Raw genomic sequence first — 19,637 nt, 5'->3', positions numbered from 1 at the left:
GCATTAAGCATACTGAAACAGTTGTATTATCATTTTCATCGTAGGACGAAACAGAGGGAGAGAGGGAAACAGACAAAGATTTCAATATTCATAGTTCAACATTACTTACAGTCTTCATGCCCCAGAAAACCATTTATTTTAGTGTACTTACTCTTTCTCATGAATTATCATGTACGCATGTAAGATACAGTTATCATTGTTTCGCTTCCTCTATTATGACACTTCGGCTGTGCTTTGTATTTTTTCATCCTGTTCTCGTGTGACACTATCATAGGCTTTTCGTACAATAGATCACCTCATATCGGCCATGAAATCTTGGAGCATTCCACCTACGCATGAAACTCCTGACATACACCATTTCTCCCGGCATTAGCTGACCTGTTGGGTTGTCGTCTGTTAGTTTTATTCCCTCATTTTCCTCTTCCCGCGTATAAGGTGGTGCAAGCTGTCTTGCTATCATGCGGGCTGCTCTGGTGAGCTTTGTTAGGTATTCATTGAATTCCTCACCTAATACAGTGGCGCTTTTGTGGGCGTCTGAATGTCTACAGAGCGGGGAGTGTGCTGCGTGCATGCGCCTCCCTGTCACTATTTTGCAAGGTGACAGGTGGTGGTCCTTGCTGGGCTGATTTCTCAACTCAAACAAGGCCTGGAGCAGACAGTGTGCCCAATTTTTTTTAATGAGAAGCACAATTTTGACAACCTCCCTTTCAGGAGGCCGTTGATTTTCTCAACCACGCTGTTGCTTTGCAGATAATAAATCGAGCATAGTTTGTGTGTGATGCCTAGCAGTGCTGTCACTTCTTTGAAGAGATCATTGACAAAATGTGTGCCATTATCAGAGCGAATTAAGTCGCAAATTCCCCAGTGTGGAAACACTTCCCGCACCAGGAACTTTGCAGCGCATTTGGCATCCGGGTTTGCACATGGCCCTGCCTCGACCAGCCTTGAAAACTGACATACTACCACTATCATATACCGTGCTCCATTGCACCTCCCCCCCATATCTGCATAATCAATATGCAGTTCTCGGAAAGGGCCTGTTGGTTTTGGTATTGTCCCCCGCAGTGTTCTTAAAGTCATTCCTGAATTGTATATTTGGCATGTTGTACACTCCATCGCCAACTTTGATAGCTGCTCCTGTAACCCTGGAACAAACCAATCTTCTTGTATCACTGCGGCGATTTGTTGCTTTGCATTGTGTGCTGGAAAGTGTAATTGTTGGAAAGCTATTTCCAGTAGCTTGACTAGCATCACCACCTTACCTGTGTTGCTTTGACGCCATAAGAGCTCTGTTGCCGACTCGCTACATCCCCTCTTCTCCCACAGTTCTTTTTCTTCTTTTGTTGCTTCTTCTTGTAACTCTAGTATTTGTGACACGGGCATGGCATTATAGCCATCCGGGAGATCTTCCTCTATCTGTTGGGTATTAAGTACTCATCTGTCCCTTCTTTCACTAAATAGGAGGCTTCCTTGGCCACAGTGTCCGCTGACGCGTTTCCCAAAGAGATAATATCTGTGTTGGTTGTGTGGGCCTGGCACTTCACTATGGCTACCATGGTGGGGTCCTTTAGGGCCGCAATGAGTTCTTTCAGGAGCTCTGCATGTTGTACAGGTGACCCATTGGCCCTGTGGAACCCTCTCCGTCCCCACCTTGCCAACCCACCATGTACAGTAGTGGTCATATAAGCTGAGTCCGTGTAGATTGTGACTGCACACCCTTTTGCTGCATGCAATGCTTCAATGAGTGCTATCAGTTCTGCTGCTTGAGCTGAGTAATGGGTGGGCAGGCGCTGTTGTATTATCACTTCATACTCACCTTCTTCTAACCTTACAACTGCTATTCCTATGTGCTTCTCACCTGTGTCTGGGTTTATGGATGCTGACCCGTCTACAAAGAGTACCTCTCCTTCATTTAATGCATTTTCACTCACCACTGTGCTTTCTCCCTCCTCACTCTCGTATGTTGCACAATCGTGTGCCTGCATGTCTTCCAATGTGCATGGTTCTGTGATGAATCTTGCAGGGTTCACTGTTTTGCATCTCACTATGTGTATGTTTGCACTAGATAGTATTATTTCATATGCAGTGGCTCTTTGTGTTGTGAGTGTGCTTTTTGATCTTTCCAGGATTGCGAATAGGGAGTGTTCCACTAACAGGGTCACGGAGCACCCCATCACTATCGTTGCACTTTTTTCACTGGCGAACGCTGCGGCTGCGAGAGATTGCTTGCAAGCGAAGTGTCCTTGCATGACTGCGTCCAGCGTGCCACTGTAATATGCTAGGGGCCTGTGTCCCAGGGATGTCTTTTGTGTCAATACTGCTGTCATGAGGGACCCTTTCCAATGAGCAAACAGGTAGAATTTGTGCTCGTAATGAGGCTTCGCGAGTACTGGCGCGCTTGAGATTAGCTCCTCGAGTGATGTGAAAGCATCCTCAAGTTCTACGGACCATTCGATTTCTGTATTTTCTTGTTGTGCTTCTTTGAGTCCCTACAATAAGGGTCTTGTACATGCTGCGTAATCCAATATCCATGCTCGGCAGTCATTACACATGCCGAGAAATGTTTGCATCTCCTTCACTGTTTTCGGTCTTCCCACTGCTGTGATGGCAGCTACTCTGTTTGCTATTATTTTCTTGCCATCTTTTGATATTAATTGTCCCAGGTACAACACCTCTCGTTGACAATATTGCAATTTCTCTCTGTCAACGTTGTAGCCTTTGTGGGCCAACAATGTCAAGAGAGCAATGGAGTCTTTCCTACATTCCTCCTCATTTTTTGCACAGATGAGTAAATCATCTATGTATTGAATGATCGTACTATCTGCTGTCATGTTCCCTAGATCTTCATGTAGTATTCGGTTGAATATGCTGGGACTTTTGCAGTACCCCTAGGGTAGTCTGCAGTGCTTGCATCTTTCCCTCCTAGGCTAAATGCCGTTAAGTATCTGCACTCTTCTGCCAATGGTATTGAAAAGAAAGCATTTTTCAAATCCACTACTGTGAAGTCTGACGCATTTTTTGGGATGCTGCACAGGATGGATGCTGGATTAGGAACCAAAGGGAATTCCTTTTGGATGATTTCATTCAGGGGGCGTAGATCTTGGATCATCCTCCATGCCCCTCCTTTCGCTTTTTCAATCGGGTAAATGCAAGTATTACATGGCCAGTTTGAGGGCACTATTATTCCCTGTGCTAATAATGCGCTAATTGTCTCTTTTATCCTTTCTTCTGCTTCTCGGGATAGGGGATACTGTTTCACCCTGGGTAGTATGGCTCCTGGTTTGAATTTTATTTTAACTGGTGTGACCCCGTGTAGCAGTCCCACATCATGGGGGCCTGTGGTCCACAAGTTGTTGGGCACTGATCTCATATCATCGTCAAAAAAGGAAGGAGGGGCTCCTACCACCGCCATTAATTATACTGGCACTTGTCTTTCCTGTATCATAATGTCACATGGTATAGCTCTCTCCATTATTATTTCCCCCTCACTTTCTGAATCTGTGAAGAGGTCTTCATCTGATAAATCTCACAACGCAATGTCGGCATAGATGCACAATACCGTGCGCCATTCGCAGCCGTGTGTGTCCATTGCAAAGACTGCTATTCTTTTGGCTGAGATCTGAACTGCATGCATATCTAATGACATCACTGTCCCGGGCACAATCTCTGGGCGGGTTATGGGTCGGAAGATAAACTCTGCAGGCACTCTCCATTCTAGATTTTTCAATTCTAGGACCACCCGTGCCAATATTTTTAACCCTTCAATGAACATGTCAGCGTCCACCGGTATGCCGTGCACTTCCAGTGCTGTTGCTCGCGCGTGCACCACCAGCATTACGCGCATAGGGCAGATCCCTGGAGTTGAACAAACTATTCCTCTTTCCGTGAAGGAGATGGTCATATTAAGCTTACTGAGAAGGTCCCTTCCCAATATGTTAATTGGGGACTGTTCATAGTACAATAGGGGTGTTCTCTTGTTTTTCCTCCTATGGTGATATCTAAATCTTCTGTATACGGAACTTCGAGAACTGCCCCAGAGAACCCCTGCATCTCCAATTTACGATTAGATAGCGGAAACCGGCCTTCACGCAAACATGATTTCTCAGCTCCTGAATCTACCATAAAAATGAACTGTTTATTCCCAATCTGTGCCCCTATCAATGGTTCCTCTGCTGCATTGAAGGTCTTAGATAGGACTGGACACGCAAGTGCTCTTTGTGGGCTGTCCTATGCTGGGTGTCTCGTGGTCCCCCCTTGGTTAAAGACATTACCCGATGCCACTGCGACTCCTCCGTATGGTGCAGGTGCACCGTTTGCTGTTGTGGCGAAAGGGTTGCCCTGTGTGTGTCCTCCCCTAGGTATTTGCCCCCCATACCTGCTATTTCCCCCATACCCTTGGCCACCCCCTCTGCGTCCCCTGTACCCACCTCGTCCTCTGCGGGAAGCCCACACTTGCCACTGCGATCCTCCGTACTGCTCCTGTCCATTCCACTGCGTCTGCCCATTGCCTGTCCAATTTGCTGCCATCCTCCCTTGTATCGCTACCATTCCCTCCTCCTCCTCTCCATCCCTATCTAGGGGGAGGGCTGCTACGGCTGCGGCGACCTTCACCAGTTTCATTTGTATTAGCTTTGCCTTGTCTGCCAACCTTTTTTGTGCAATTTCCTTCTATCTTTCCTTTATTCTTTTGCAGTGGTAAACTATTATGCTTTGAATTTCTGGCCAACCCTTCACTTCAATCGCTGCTATTTTGTCAAGTGCTTTCTGCACTTCTTTTGGGAGCCCTCTCTTTATTATAAAGTAGAATAAGGACGTTGATTGGTCCCAGCCTGTACACGTCTCGGCTCTCCACATCTCCTGCACTCGAAGAATGAAGTCCATAGCATCTTCCCCATCATTCATGATACATTGCATCACTGACTGTGAATCTGGTGTGTCTGGGAACGTTTCTCTTAAAGCATCCCACACTCTCGCACTTACTGTATTAAAAGAAGCTTCATCATGGCGGTCACAATCCAATGTTACTCCCGGAAACCCGGCCTTTGCCCAAACCCTATCCGCTTGGTCACCCACTGCCGATACTAATAAACTTTTGACGTCACCCACTGTTAGTGGCACCCCTGCAGTATGCTTCTCAAACGCATATATCCACCTACTGGCTCCTCCCGATAACGGGGGCAGTGATTTTAGTAAGTTTGCTTTGTCCATCTGAGCCACGGGTATGTAGTTAGGTCTCCCACCTCCTCTATGTATTAAGGGGAGCTGTAGTTTACTTTTTACTTCCTTTTCCATTACTCACCTTCGACCCTTTCTTCCCTAATGTAGCCATTTTTCCCACCCTGTTCCTCAATCTCACTGCCCACTCCTCTTCCATAGCTCTCCCCAGTGGGGTGTCATCCATACTTTCTAACCTCCCCCCTTCTGCTGCCTCTAGTCTTCTATCTTCTTGCTCCTCGTCCTCTATATCACACCACAGCTCTTACATTCCCCAAGTGGCCATCTCTTCTTCTCCTGCGTTTTCTCTGAGATCATGTGACTCCAACTCTATTATTCTAGTCGGTTCTTCCTGTATTCTAAATAGTATTTCTCCCTTCTTCCACCCTTCCTCCGAGGGCCTGTTGAGTCTTTGCGCCCCATGTGTTGGTTCTGTTCTTGACATGCTAGTCCCACTTTGTTCACATATATTTCGTATTCTAGATAGTACATCTCTGACCATTGAGAGCCTGGAATCTAAGTATTCTGTTAATGTTTAAATGTCTACTGCAGGGGTACTTACCTGTCCACTAGATCTGGGGCACTCATAGAGTGGTGATGCAGTTGGTCGTGGGGCTGCTGTGGGGGCTGTGGTGGGCACATATTTGGGATCACTATACCCTTCAGCAGGCACTGGTTTGTTTAGGAGGGGGTATATCCATGTTACCTCTACTGGCCCTTCTGCCCCCCCTCTCTCACCTTCACTTTCAGTCACTATGATGGGGGTGGTGGTAGTGATGGGCTGATCGAGTACTATATCTTTCTTTTTGAGTGAGGGCACCTCTTCAAATAGTCTCCACAGGTCCAATATTTCCCTTCTGTTATGAAACTGTTTTCCCTTGTATTTCATAAATATACATGTGGCTACCATGTTCAAGACACTTTTATCAAATGACCCTCCTTGTGGCCATACCTGTGGGAGACGCTCCCCCTTTAATTCCATGACCCATTGGTCATGGTACTTAGTTATACGTTCTGCATAACCAGGTACGTTTTTACAGATATGCGCCAGGGGTGTTTCCGCTCCCATGTTATGCTTTCGTCGCTCACCTTCCTGCGTTGTCTGTGACTTTTACTGTGACTCTCATGTATATCTCTTATCACTATAAATTCTAAAAAATGTGTAAATACAGTCTTACACTATTAATGCCTTAAGTCTTACCGGGCCACACTTACAATGACCATAACATAAAATCTTCTAGTGCCATTAATTTAACATCATCTGTTTATAAGGCAATTTTGGAACACATATAGCAAATACGAGACAGATATTCAACAACGTTTAACATACAACACATAACATTGACCCTCCCTTTTCGTGCCCTGCAATTTTTCTGTAACAAGGCCTTTTGACCCTCACCGAATTCTCGCCTTTGACCCTTAGAGGTTGTAGCGTTTCCCCTAGTATTTATTCACCCCTAGTGAAGAAGAGAAAAAGCTGTTTCTAATGTATACACCGTTTCTCCCTTTTTCAGACACCCTCGCTTTTATTTTCCAATATTCAACTTATTCCCAGTACTAGTCAAGATAGCACTATGCAGCGCCGCCTTCTACCCCCTTGCAGAGCTAGGTCCCTGTATTTATCTTCGCTTTATCACCTTATTATCCTAATGGCCATATGCAGAGAAAGAGAACAGTATTGATAGTTGAAAGTACCCATTAGTTTACCTCTACCTGACCTTGTATAATCTGGCTCCCTCCCCCCTTCTCCTTTTATTGTCACTCGCACTTAATACTCACGTGCCCTCCTTGATCCGAGAGTCTCCGGACTGGGTCCGTCCAGGCGGCACTGCCTCACACTCAATGGCCGCCCCCCGGCTTCCGGCGAGTGGTACTAAAGGGCTTTTTGAAGCGGGACCTGTACCCTTTCGGCCTACTGCGTATGCACGTCTAAGCGTACCAGTTGCGTAGGTGGGCAGCTCTTTCAGCGGGCGCACAGTGCGTCTCCACTGCCGCCCGGAATGTCTCGTGCCAAAAGGGGACAATAAAAAAAACAAATCACGCCTTCGGGGGCACCACTGAAAGTATGAGTCCCCCACAAGGCAGTATCCCCCTCAGTGAGAGGCAATAAAGGACTCACCCCAGGAGGGAATGAGACCAGGACCAAGTGCGGGTGAAGTAAAAGCGTTTTTATATAAATTGGTATAGGGCATGCAAAGGACTCTGCAAGCTCCGAGAGCGCTCTATCCGACAATAGCAAAGACAGTCATATTTATTACAAAAATACGTCATGTATCCTGCAAGCTATAGGGGGACATAGTCTCAGGGATTGGGTGGCGTTGACTAAACTATAGGCGATGTATCGAAGAGCTGCTCCAGGATTGGTGGATGTCTGCGTGGTGCCAACGTGGGGTGGACCAGTCAGCTGGGCTCGTCGGGGTGGAGCTGCCAAGCCGGACGCGGTCTTTGTCAATGATTAGTGGCTGCACTAACACTTTGCCCTTGTGGCCACACACACACTCATCACTTTATACAATTCCAGTTCTCCTGCAAATCCTACAATATGTTAATCTAAGGTCAAGTGGGAGAAGGAGAGACAGCATGCAATGTGGAGCTTCACCAATACATCAGTGTACAATTACTCTTGACCTAATGATTCGGTCTCATAAGTCTGGGTGTCTTGTCAGAGGGCACGGGGTAAGCTGCCTTGTCATTCTATTCTGTTAGATGTGGTGAGAGATTGTTTTACGACATGTTAGTACAGGGGTGAATAACTGTCTCTATGGCCCGTTAACTTGGGGCGAACTGGTGTACTATTGGATCAGAAAGGGCACATATCTGGCCCCTCAAAGGCGGTGGGATTTAGGACCAGGTAGCACATAATTCACTTGGCCCAGCCATGGCGGCCTCTGACATGGGGGAGGTAAATACTTGAAGCGGGTCCAGCAGAAATGCGGGGAGGCAAGGCTGTGCTGTTCGAACACCAACAAGCCCTGGCGGGCCTTGGCGGGAGGAGGGGGAGATGGCCTTGTAACTCCAAGCGATTCTCTATTCACTGGGCTGCACAATATACCATAAGAGGGGATAGATGTTAACATTAGTAGCATTAGAATGATTACATGTTTCTATCATTTATACATTCATATATTTATTCATTCATAACAATGGAGGTTGGCAGTAGCACACGCGATACATAACGTTAATTGAACACATACTGATAATTCATAGGACAGACAGACGAATAACAAACGTGAGGTAGCGTCAGGTTGGATTGTGTACTCAGGAGCATGGAAGCAATATGTTCGTTTACATTTTCGTTTATAGCAAAAACTAGCTCAACATCCTTGAGGACCATCCTCCACTTTCAAAACGTATTTCACAACATTATAGACAAACATTTCATGTATTGCTTTTCGCTTTATCCTTTGTACATTAGCAGCATTCATTAGTTAACACGAGGTGGGATCTATCGAGAGCTTACATTAGACCTTCAGGGCACATGATGTCTTGCGGCGGGCGGGGGTCATCCTCATTTTAATAACTTTATACGTTTTATACCTTTCCAACATCAATTTTAGCATTTGCAAACAACCCTGTGAACCATCAGGGTTTGGTATGTGTGGTTAGCACTTCATCTGGGGGATCTAGGCAGGGGTTCATGGAGGGAGGTCATGGACACTATATATTTTAAATGTTGGGGGTTAGATGCAGGGTCGGGGCTTGTTTGATTGGGATGGTTCTTGTTATTTTCCAGACTCCGGCTACAAGTCAGGTCACTTCTAGGGCAGTGATGTACTGCGGAAGGCAAACTATACCGTGTTTGTTCTGGTACTTGTTCGTGTCTGGTTGCTTGTGAGAATGGGCCTTCAGCGGATCTGCCATGGGGTGGAGTCACGGGGAAGTGCCAGGCTCTCTGTGCGCAGTCAGCGGGGGCCAAGCTTCAGCTTCAGGCTGCAAGTTATTTCGCTTGGGCACGGGTCAGGATATCTAAAATGGAGTCTTGGCATTTACAAAATGGCGTCTATGTTGTGTTATACCATAGATTGTGTGGCCTCACGCTTCGATCAGCAGCCATCCTGCCTCCTGGTCCCAGGTGCATGGGGGGCCGCCGATGAGCCATGAGCCTCACGTAGGTGGGCAATGTGGGGGAGGGGAGCCTACAGCCCTATCCTCCCATACAATACCCGTAGGAATCCCTGGACTATTGACTCCTATGTATGCCCTCCATTTTGTCCTGCTAACGAGGACAGGCAAGGCCAGACATTCCCTTCCAACCATGCACACCTGAACAAAATCACCACTCCCAGGAAAGCACACTTTGAGTGAGTTAGGGATGTTGGAAGGTGTACGAAGCCAGAGGAAGATCAGAAGAGCTGCAGAGACCCTGGGAGACGTGGAGAAGCAGAAAATCACCCTGACACTGGCCCTGTGAGTCCAGGAGAGACTGCACTGTGGAGAGGGAGCTGTACCTACAGAAGGCAAGACCAGGGGCAGCTGGGGTTTTCAAGAAGGGATACCCTTTTTAAAAACTGTGAGGTGTGTGAGGAGACTCGTGCCTGGCGGAGGGAAGTCCTCTTTATGAACTTTGTGAAAGGGGCCCAAGCTCGACAGAGGGGAGACCCATGCAAACTTTGTGTAAGGGTCTATATCCAGTGGAGGGAGACCCTTGTGGACTTCAGGACAGAACCTTTGGGAGCAGGGTCCGTGCCGGAAGAGGGAGGCCCTTTATGAACCTTAAGAGGAGTCTGAGCCCAGCAGAGGGAGACCCTTGGGAACTTTGTGAGTGAAACTGGCACCAGAGATAGAGTGGTCTGGTGCCACGTGGGTGTCCAGTCGAAGGTCTCTGGCTGGTGCCTCCTGTGCCGAACCAGGAGAAAAAACAACTACCAAGAGGCCTTAGGGGAGGCCGGTGTGAGATGTAAAGGTGGTCATACGAGGGTCAAACTAAATCCCTTATACAGAAAGTCTTTGACATGTTGTGGAGGCAGACGTGAAGCTGACTGCGAATTGGGGTGAACCTTGACACACCCTAGAACATTGTGATAAATGAACTGTTCGAAGCCTGGCTGGGGGCTTTGGAGAAAGCCTGACTGGGGGATGAGACCCAGCCTTAGGTAAAGGGCAGAACCTAAGGGGTCTAGAATGTCTTGTTGTTGAAATGTGAACTGTGGCAAACGTGAACCTGACGGAGGAATGCCAAGAGAAAGCTAGGGGAAGGGAACCCCTGCTTTCTGATGAGATTTAGAAATTGTGAACTGTGGAAAGTGTGAACCCGATTGAGGGAATTGTGAAACTGGCCTTTGCGCCTGGTTGAGGGGAACGCTATGTGAACTGTGATATTGTGGAGCACGCACTTGCCATAGAATGACAGAGTGACCCAGTGAGAGGAAATCTCCCTTCAGAAGCCTCTATTTAAATTAGCAAGTGCTTTAAGAGGCTAACGCTGAAAGAAGGATTGGAGCCCAGCTGAGGAGGATCCTAGGATGAAGAGTAATCACTTGACATGAAGGTTGCCAGAAAGGAACCGTTTGTTTTGTTGTTTTTGGCATTTATAAATAAACCAAATATAAATCAGGCCCTTCGAAGAAAGAGACTTTGCATGAGAAGAGACTTGGGCACAGAAAGCCCTGATATAGAGAAAAGGAACCATAATCTTTTACCAGAGAAGCCCAGGAGTGTGCTGTGCTCCAGAGTCCCACCTTGTCCCATGCTAAAAACGTGGGGAAGGGAGACCCCGGCCATAACATCCTGACCTATCATTTTGTGAACACTTCTTTTTTTTCTTGTGAACATTATCCTACACTATTTTGTAGCATAGCGGTAAGGATTGGCAATAGGTTGTTTTAGTATGGGCCCTTTTTATTTGACTAGACTCCACTTGGACGGTATTATTATTATTTGATGGTCGTAATTTGCTCCCATCTTAGATTTAGGTTTAGATTAGTCATTTATCCCATCCATTTTACAGTTTAATAAACACCCTTGAACCGTGATCACTTGTGTCTGTCTTACTTTGATACCATGCCTTCCTTACACTACTTTGTTGCCACTGTTGGAACACTGTCCAATCACATACATTGACCAATTAGTTTGGGGAAATTATACACACCTCAAAAAGGTTAGGGTTTTGGTTTTATAAAGGATTCCACACACATTCACTAGGGGGACACTGACAGACTCACTCACTGACTAACTGACAGATGGAGAGGAAAAAGAAGATTCGATAATGACAGGAAGGAGAAGGAATAGATTGCTCTCCTTTTGGACTCATTGATGGATTAACAATTAAACAACTTGTATTGATTTTCATCACCAATAACATGCAAAATAACTCAAAGCATTGCAACCACATGAATCATTTCATGTTCAAAATCATAATACATTCCTCCCTCTTCCCCTTGTTATGTGTGCTAGTTTGTGCAGCTGTTCTAACGCTACTGTACGCATCCCCAAGGGCATAACAGGTTTCCCAGTGCTGTCCTGCTTCTACATGCTTCCGTGGGGGACAATGAGCACCCCCTCCTCTGCCATAACTCATACTCTTTTGGCGATGCTCTGCCCTGCAACTCGAGAATTTGCACCATGGGTAGCTTATTTAAGCCTTCCTTCAACACCATGTTGAGCGCATATTCATACTTGGGTGCAGTCGCAATATCAGTTACTTCTGGGAAATATGCTGCTCTTTTAGCTTATAGATCACTGACTCTGTTGCAGAGAGAAATCAAGTCTGCACCTCTGGTGTGTGCTGCAAACTTTACCAGAGCAATAACTGATAGAAGGTCAAGTGCATCTATGAGCCTGTCTAGTAATGGTGAATGCTGCATGAGTTTGCCACCTGCGTGCAGAAAGCCCCTCCTTTTCCAATGTGACAGTCCTGCGTTTACTGTTGATGTCACTCAGGAAGAGTCGGAGTACACCGTTACCGCCTCATCTCCATGTGCTTCAAGCACTAAGATTAACACTAGTAACTCTGCAGCTTGTGCTGGGAAATGTATGGGCAATCTCACGCTTATCACTATCTCAAAGCAGTCATTCTCTCTTGCCTCTATCACTGCTGTTCTACTATGCCTCTTGTCCATGCTCTGGTCTATTGACAATGATCCATCAATGAAGAGAATTATCCCCCCTCCTATGGCATTTTTCTTGACATGGGGTACCTCATCATGATATTCAGTATAGTTGGTATAATCATACACATAACCTACCTCCTTCACTGGCTCTGCTATAAATCTGGCTGGGGTTACTACTTGACACCTGACCATTTTAATTGATGGATTCAATATAGTCACCACATAACCTGATGCTCTCTGTGTGGTCATTGTACTTTTAGGTTTTTCAAGGATGACAAAAAGAACATGCTCAACATATAATATAAATGAACAGCCTATAGTTATGCTGGCGGACTTCTGAATTGCATTGCTGCTGCAGCCAATGCTTGCTCAAATGGATAGTGGTCTCTCATTGCTGGATCTATGATCCCATTGTAGAATGCTAATGGTCTGTGTTCCATGGTAGTTATCTGTGCAAGAACAGCGGTCATCCCTACTCAATTTGAATGGGAAAAGAGAAAGAAGTCTTCATTGTAATCAGGGATGCCTAACATCGGAGTTGTGCTTATTGCTAAGTTCAACTATGCCACTTGTGTCTATATGCACTTCTTTCAGTCATTTTAAAAGTCACCTGACATATGTGCTTTAGTCAAAGACCCAGGCCCTACAATAATTGCAAATACCTAGGAATTGCTTTAATTATCTCACTGTCTGTGGCCTGCATGTTATCATGATTGCTTCTGCTCTATTGGGAGTCACCTTCCTCCCTCATTTTGATATTAGCTGACTATAGCCTCATCCTTGCAATATTGTAATTTCTCTTTGTCTACTTTGTACCCTTTGTCTGCCATTACTGTCATCAGTTTCGCAAAGTCTTTCCTGCACTCTTTCTTCGTGGTGCTGTACACCAACATGCCATCCACATATTGAGTGACTGCACTGTCAAGTTGTATATTTCCTAAGTCCATCTTTAACACCCTGTTGAAGACCGGGCATGATTCACAGTACCCCTAGGGCAAACAGGTAAGTTGCAATCTGGTTCGCCGGTAAGTGAATGTGGTCAAGTATTGAGAATCGGGATGCAAGGGAATTGGAAGAAGGCATTCTTTAAATCGATCACTGTAAAATAATTAGCTTTGGACAAGATATTACATAAGATCATGGCTGGATTTGGCACTAATGGAAATTCTGGCTCAACAATATTATTCAGGGGGCGTGGATCCTGTATGAAACTCCACGACCCTCCTGTCGCCTTTTTAATCGTCTACATAGCTGTATTGCATGTTGATTCTGAAGGCACTAATATCCCCTGTCACACTAAGGTGGCAATTGTGCACCAAATCTCCTTTCAGAAAGGGCAGTACCTTCCTTACTAATGACATTCTCTGAGGGATATCCCTGTCCTCAATTAGTAACTTATATGTGAGACTGATGTTAAATATCACTGCATCATCTAAGTCCTCAGCTGTAAACAAGTCTTCATCTGTTAAGTCAGCCAGTCTATGTACCTCATCAAGGGCTATTCCTGTGCCCCAATTTCCCACATCAGTGTCTATTCCATGTAAAATTACTTTGTCCTCTCTTGCTATTGCTGCTTCTAGCTCAATTGTTATTATCTGCCTTTCTGCCGTGCCAGTGGGTACTTCTGGGTGAACAAAAACTCTGCAGGTAACCTCAATATTTTCTCCTGCATTCTTGGAAGCCATGCTAGTAATACGAGTACTCCATAAAAAAATTCTTTCGGGTTTAGTGGTACCCCTCTCAGTGCTTTCTGACCATAGATTGCTGTTATGAATTCTTGTGCATTCATATAGTGGATCCCTGGGTTGGAACATATTATCCCCAATATTTGTGTTTTATTTCCTCATCAAGTCTCATCCCAATATGTTAACTGGTGTCTGGTGGGAATTTAACAACAGCATATCCATGTTGTTCACTCCTATGGTTATGGGTAAGTTGTCTGCAAAAGGAAACTTTTTAATCGCCCCAGAAAATTCTTGCTCGTACATGGAAACACCTGATCGAGTGGCCCCTGTATCTACTATAAAGGAAAATGTTTTTTCACTTATTGTCACTCTGACCCTTGGTTCCTCTTGTGGATCTGGTGTAATCGATAGGATGGTACACATCAAGTCTTTCGGTGAGCTGTCCTATTGTGGATACATATTCAGTCCCGTACCTTTGAAAGGATTCCCCCCACTACTATCACACACCCTATTCTAGGTGTAGGCTCCAGTGGCAATATGTTCATGTTCCATGGAATCACTGCGTTTTTTTGTGCTAGTGCCTGGGCCTGCATTGGTGCTTGCTATGTTTGGATTGGTGCTTGCTGTATTTTGGATTGGTGCTTGCTGTGTTTGCATTGGTGCTTGCTGTGTTTGGGGTGGCCTCCCCTGCAGCGTCTGCTGTATTTGTGTGTGAGTGGTTCTGCACTATAAGGTGGCAGGTATGCTGGCCCCCACTTCTGTCTACTGGTTGCCAATTCTGTTGTATCCACATGTCCAACACTGTTGTTGTGGTCTTCCAAATCGTGGTTGCCCTCCATTAAACCCTCCTCCTTGCTGAGCTTGAAAACCCAACCCCCTGCCTCTGTGTGTCCACCCTTATTCCTGGGGTTAATAGTTATACTCCCTCCCCTTCCTGCAAAGTTGCAATTTGGTCCTGGCTGTGCCTGTTGTACCTCATGCACAGCATTGTTTTCCTCTGCATTCATTAACATAGCTCCTTCCATTGTCAATTTCGATAATTTCCTTTGCACTAACTCCGCTTCCTCTATCTTTCTTTCCACAATTATACTTTATGTCCTTCTCTTCAATCTACAATGATGAACAATATTCAATTGTATCTCGGTCCATGGTTTTGCCAATATTCCTACAATTTTCTTGAATTTCCTCAGTACCTTTTTGGGGAGTCCCTGGCTCAAAATGTGATAAGAAATGGTGATATTTTTGACCCACGGTTCCCTAGTCTCTCGTCTTAATTTCTCTTTAATGTCCTGTACATATGCACCGGGGTACTCATCTGGTCCCATTTTCCATCTCAGGATTGCACCCACATCTGATGTGTCAGGGTATTGTATTCTACGTGCCCTCCAAACTTCTTCTCTGAAGTTATCAAACGGTGCCCCATCGTGTCTGTGTTTTCGGCTGTCACTCCGGGATACCCTGCCCATTTCCAAATGTCCTCTGATTACTGACCCGTATGGTAGTGAACAGACATTTTATGTTGCCTACTGCTAGGGTCATCCCAGCTGTCCTTCTTTCCAACTCGTAAATCCACTTCCCTGCTCCTGCTGTGAGTGATGGTAATTTATAAATCAAGTTATTTTTATCTGTCTGTGGCTATGGTATATATTGTGCTAGTCCTCCCTCTTTCTCTAATAAGGGGAATTGTTTTAATTTGGTGCACCACCCAAATCAGGCAGCACCTTTTGTCTTCATCATCACGACTGTCATACTAACTATCTTCCGCCCTGGTAGATTTCTCAGTCTATTCACATATGGTATCCTCCCTTCTGAATTGTTTGTATGTAACTTTGGGTGTTTTGGATATTCAATGGGTTCTGGTGAAACTTCCGGTTCCACTAAGTCTGAACAGGCTACTTCTCTCACCACACACGTGCCCATTGACGGTGCCCATGTAGCTTCCTCTTCTCCAACCTCTTCGTCATCTTCCTCTTCTGTCAATATTTTGTCATCTTCCTCATCCTCTCTGTCCTCAAAATCTAGTCTCCTAAGACGATCTGTCCTGTATGTCCCACTCATCACTTCTTCCATTATGTCCCTGGCCTTCCTCTGGCTGGCCTGTCCCCAATTTCCTATTGCACTTGCACTGCACTACTGCACTTGCACTAGGAGAAATGCCATCAGGCCTAGTATGTTAGTTTTACTGTAAGATCATTTGGAAATTTCAAGGCCTAAGATTGATTACTGTATTTCCTTGTTCCCTTCCCGCCTTGAAGCACTTTGAAGCACTGAACCTGTGCTTAAGCACTGCATAAATAAACAATTACAATTGCATCAATGCTCTTTTTTCTGTTCTTGTATAGACTGTAACTTCTCATTCTCATAACACCTTCTTCCTCTTTATCTGATACTGCATGTCGGCTCATAATGTCATCAGCTTCCTTGCAGTGTCTCTCTAAGCTCCCGTTGCCGTTTCTCTCATTATTTTTCTTCGCATCTTTTCTTTGCTCTTCCTTTCTCTTCCAATTTCCTTCCTCTTTCTCTATCTTCCTGTTGTCTGTCCGCCCTTTCCTTCTTTTACCTTTGAAACTCCATTCTCTTCTTCACTCTCTCCTCTGTCACTCTTTTCTCTTCTCTTCTTCTTTCTCCTGTCTTTTTCTAGCTTCTATTGCCTTTTCTTTAGACTCCTCGCTGCCATTCCAATCCAACCTGAGCATTATTTGTCTTCCTAAGCATTAATTTGGTATTATTGCTGACTCACCCATGTCGTCTTGTCTTCCTCTCTCATTCTCTGAACATCTTCCTCCACTTCTGCTCATCGCATTCTACATGTGTGGACATGGGTCGTTGTTTACTTACTTTCTCTCCACTTATAATGCTTTCACTGCTGTATGTGCATATGTTGGATTAGTATATCCTGCTGCGGCTTTTAATACGTCTAATGGGTATAATTCCTGTGCAGTCGAGGACTGCTCCTCACTCTGGCATAGAGGAGGAAGAGCCGTGGGTGTCATACACTATTCGTCATGCTGATTAAGCATCTATTCCTTCATATTTGGCTCCACTATGTCTTCTCTGAACATTTTCCCTAACCTATTCCGTAACTGTTTTCCCTTGAATAGGACATGTAAATAGGTGCACATGTTTGGAGTGCGATTTTTCAGTGAGTGCCTTCTTGTGGCCAGGGCATAAACATCTTGCCCGCCATGTATTTCCACTCATTCCGTGTGGTACTTACGATTTCTGTCCTTATATCAGGGCAATGATTTACATAAATTAATGATTGGAGTGGCTCTCATTATAATATTTCACAATGGGATTTACCAATTTTCACCAAACTCTATTTCAGTTCTCGCACACCCTTTTTCCTCCTTTTCACACCTCTCCCCAACAATACTTCTCCACAAGTTAATACTTCTGCGTCTCTCTCTGAGACCATGCCTCCTGCGTCACTCAGTCCCTCTTTGCGGCACCACAAATGCCATTCCCACTCCAAGCTACACCACCTTGCTGCTCCTCTCAATCCTCTTGAGCGGTACCACAAAATGCCACTCACACGCCCAGTAGTCCCACCTTTCTTCTCCTACAACGGACCGGACCACACCTCTCGGTCCATACCACCACTTCACGTCCCTCCACAAATACACAAAAATCCACTCCTACAAGGCCTAAATTGAGGCTGGCACCCGCAATCACTAGACAATAAAATACAATACAGCTGTCATCTCAGTCTACGTGAGGTATCCTTCTTTTTTATCACTGCCCCGAATCGAGGCTTACCATGTGATCTTTTGCAACCCTTGTCAGAATATTTCTCTTTTTTTTCTTTCCTTAATCTCTTCACAATCCTACAATATACAAAATCTCCTCCCCCATTTTGCCATGCCTATGCCACACGTACATCCAAAGAACTGTCGACCCTTCTCTGCTACGCATGCTCCCACTGTCCGCAGGTCACCTCTGCAGTCCTCTGGGACACGGCGGGGACTTCTCAACAATCCGACACCACTTAACCAACCAACCTCTGCTACCAGATGTTAAATCAGTCTCAAAAGTCCCAAATAACCTAGAGGAACTGGAGTCAATCCAAACCAGACTCAATGACAGAGTAGACAAAGTGCAAGGCAAATCCAGCTTTATTATCATCGAAATAAAGCAGGGACAGCATACAAGCATTCAAATCTTGTGAGCCTCGACATGTAATAAGAAACAAATGCCTAAGTACTCGAAATCTGTCATGACTGAACGCAATCTCAGTTACAAAACCTGCAGGGATCAGGGATAGGTTGTCAGTTTGGCCACATATGTATTATATAGGGGTTAAATATTTCATTGGGTTACACATATATGATGGCCCCACCTGAAACCACCCTTATATTTATAAAGGTAAAAATACATCATCTATACGTTAAATGATTTAAATGATTGGTTGGCATACTATTTGTTGGGCAACATGACACTAAGGGTTCTTGCTACCCAACCTTGGACACTTGACAGGTCGTCAAGATATGAGCCAGACAGAGGTGAATGAGTGAGAGGCCCATGGACTGTCGTTTGTTCAATTAAAGAAGCTACCATCCCTCATTCTCAGGCCATGAGAATGGGCAATCTCTTTGTTTTTTGCCTGGCATGACACCTCATGTCCATGTGTGCTTTAGGGAGTACTGCAGGTGTCCTATTTATGTTGCATTAGAAGATTGTGTAAGATATTTAATTACCTTCTATTTATTGGGGTTTTAGCTAATATTAAGTGTGTGTCATCCTTTTTTGTTTCTACCAGGGACACTCTTGAGTTATTCTTCATGGAGTCTTTTGGCTTGCTGTTTTACTGCAGCTGGCTAACAAAGACTGGTTGTATTCGTATAAAAGCAATTTCCGAGATAAAGTTCCCCTATGGGTGGGTGCGCGCACCCTTTTACCGATTAGGTGTTGGAGAGGTTTGCAGCGGTGGCAGTGCTTTGAAGGGTAAATCTCGGTACCCCTTCATATACAAGAAAATCAACAAAATAAGTGTAGCCTGCCAAACTGCGCTCCCTCAAAATCAGTCATACAATAGCTCTTAACATTTATCTAATACTGAGGTAATTAGTCCATTGCATGGTAAGAAAAAATAGTGTGAAAAAACAATTATTACATCCCAAGAATGAACACTGCACATATATCAGAAAGTGCATTTAATCACAATTATGAACACTACACGCCACGCCAACACGTGTTTCAGCCCTCTCCGGGCCGTCCTCAGGGCGATTTTGTTGTTACAATGATCAGTGTACTGATAAAGAGCATTAATAAAACATGCCCGTCTGCATGAAGACAATGGGTAAACATATTTCAGCCATTTTGCAATAAACAAATGTATACAAGGCCAAAAATTAGTCCAACACTGTTTAAATCAAACATGGTATAAAAACAATGTCAGCGAGGAAAGAGAAAAGTGGGGGTCAGGGGAGAAGGGAGAAAAAAATATATATATATAATTAGCAGGTTTAGAAATATGTTGATATAGTACAAACACTCATTGTTAAATTTCCATATTGTTAACAGTAAAAACCACGTCTGTAGAACTGGTTATTTACATGGCTAGGTCGTTGCCACTAAGCGGAAGAGTGGACAGTCTATTATTATAGTATGCCTGATTTATATCCATTTAGGAAAGTAACAAATTCCATTTAGCCCCAAAGGGTGTAATTGTTGGTGCCTGCGCGCGGTT

The sequence above is a fragment of the Ambystoma mexicanum genome, chromosome 6q (genome assembly GCF_040938575.1).
Source record: "Ambystoma mexicanum isolate Mex_15411 chromosome 6q, UKY_AmexF1_1, whole genome shotgun sequence".
Lineage (NCBI taxonomy): Eukaryota > Metazoa > Chordata > Amphibia > Caudata > Ambystomatidae > Ambystoma > Ambystoma mexicanum.
This window is presented reverse-complemented; position numbering follows the sequence as displayed.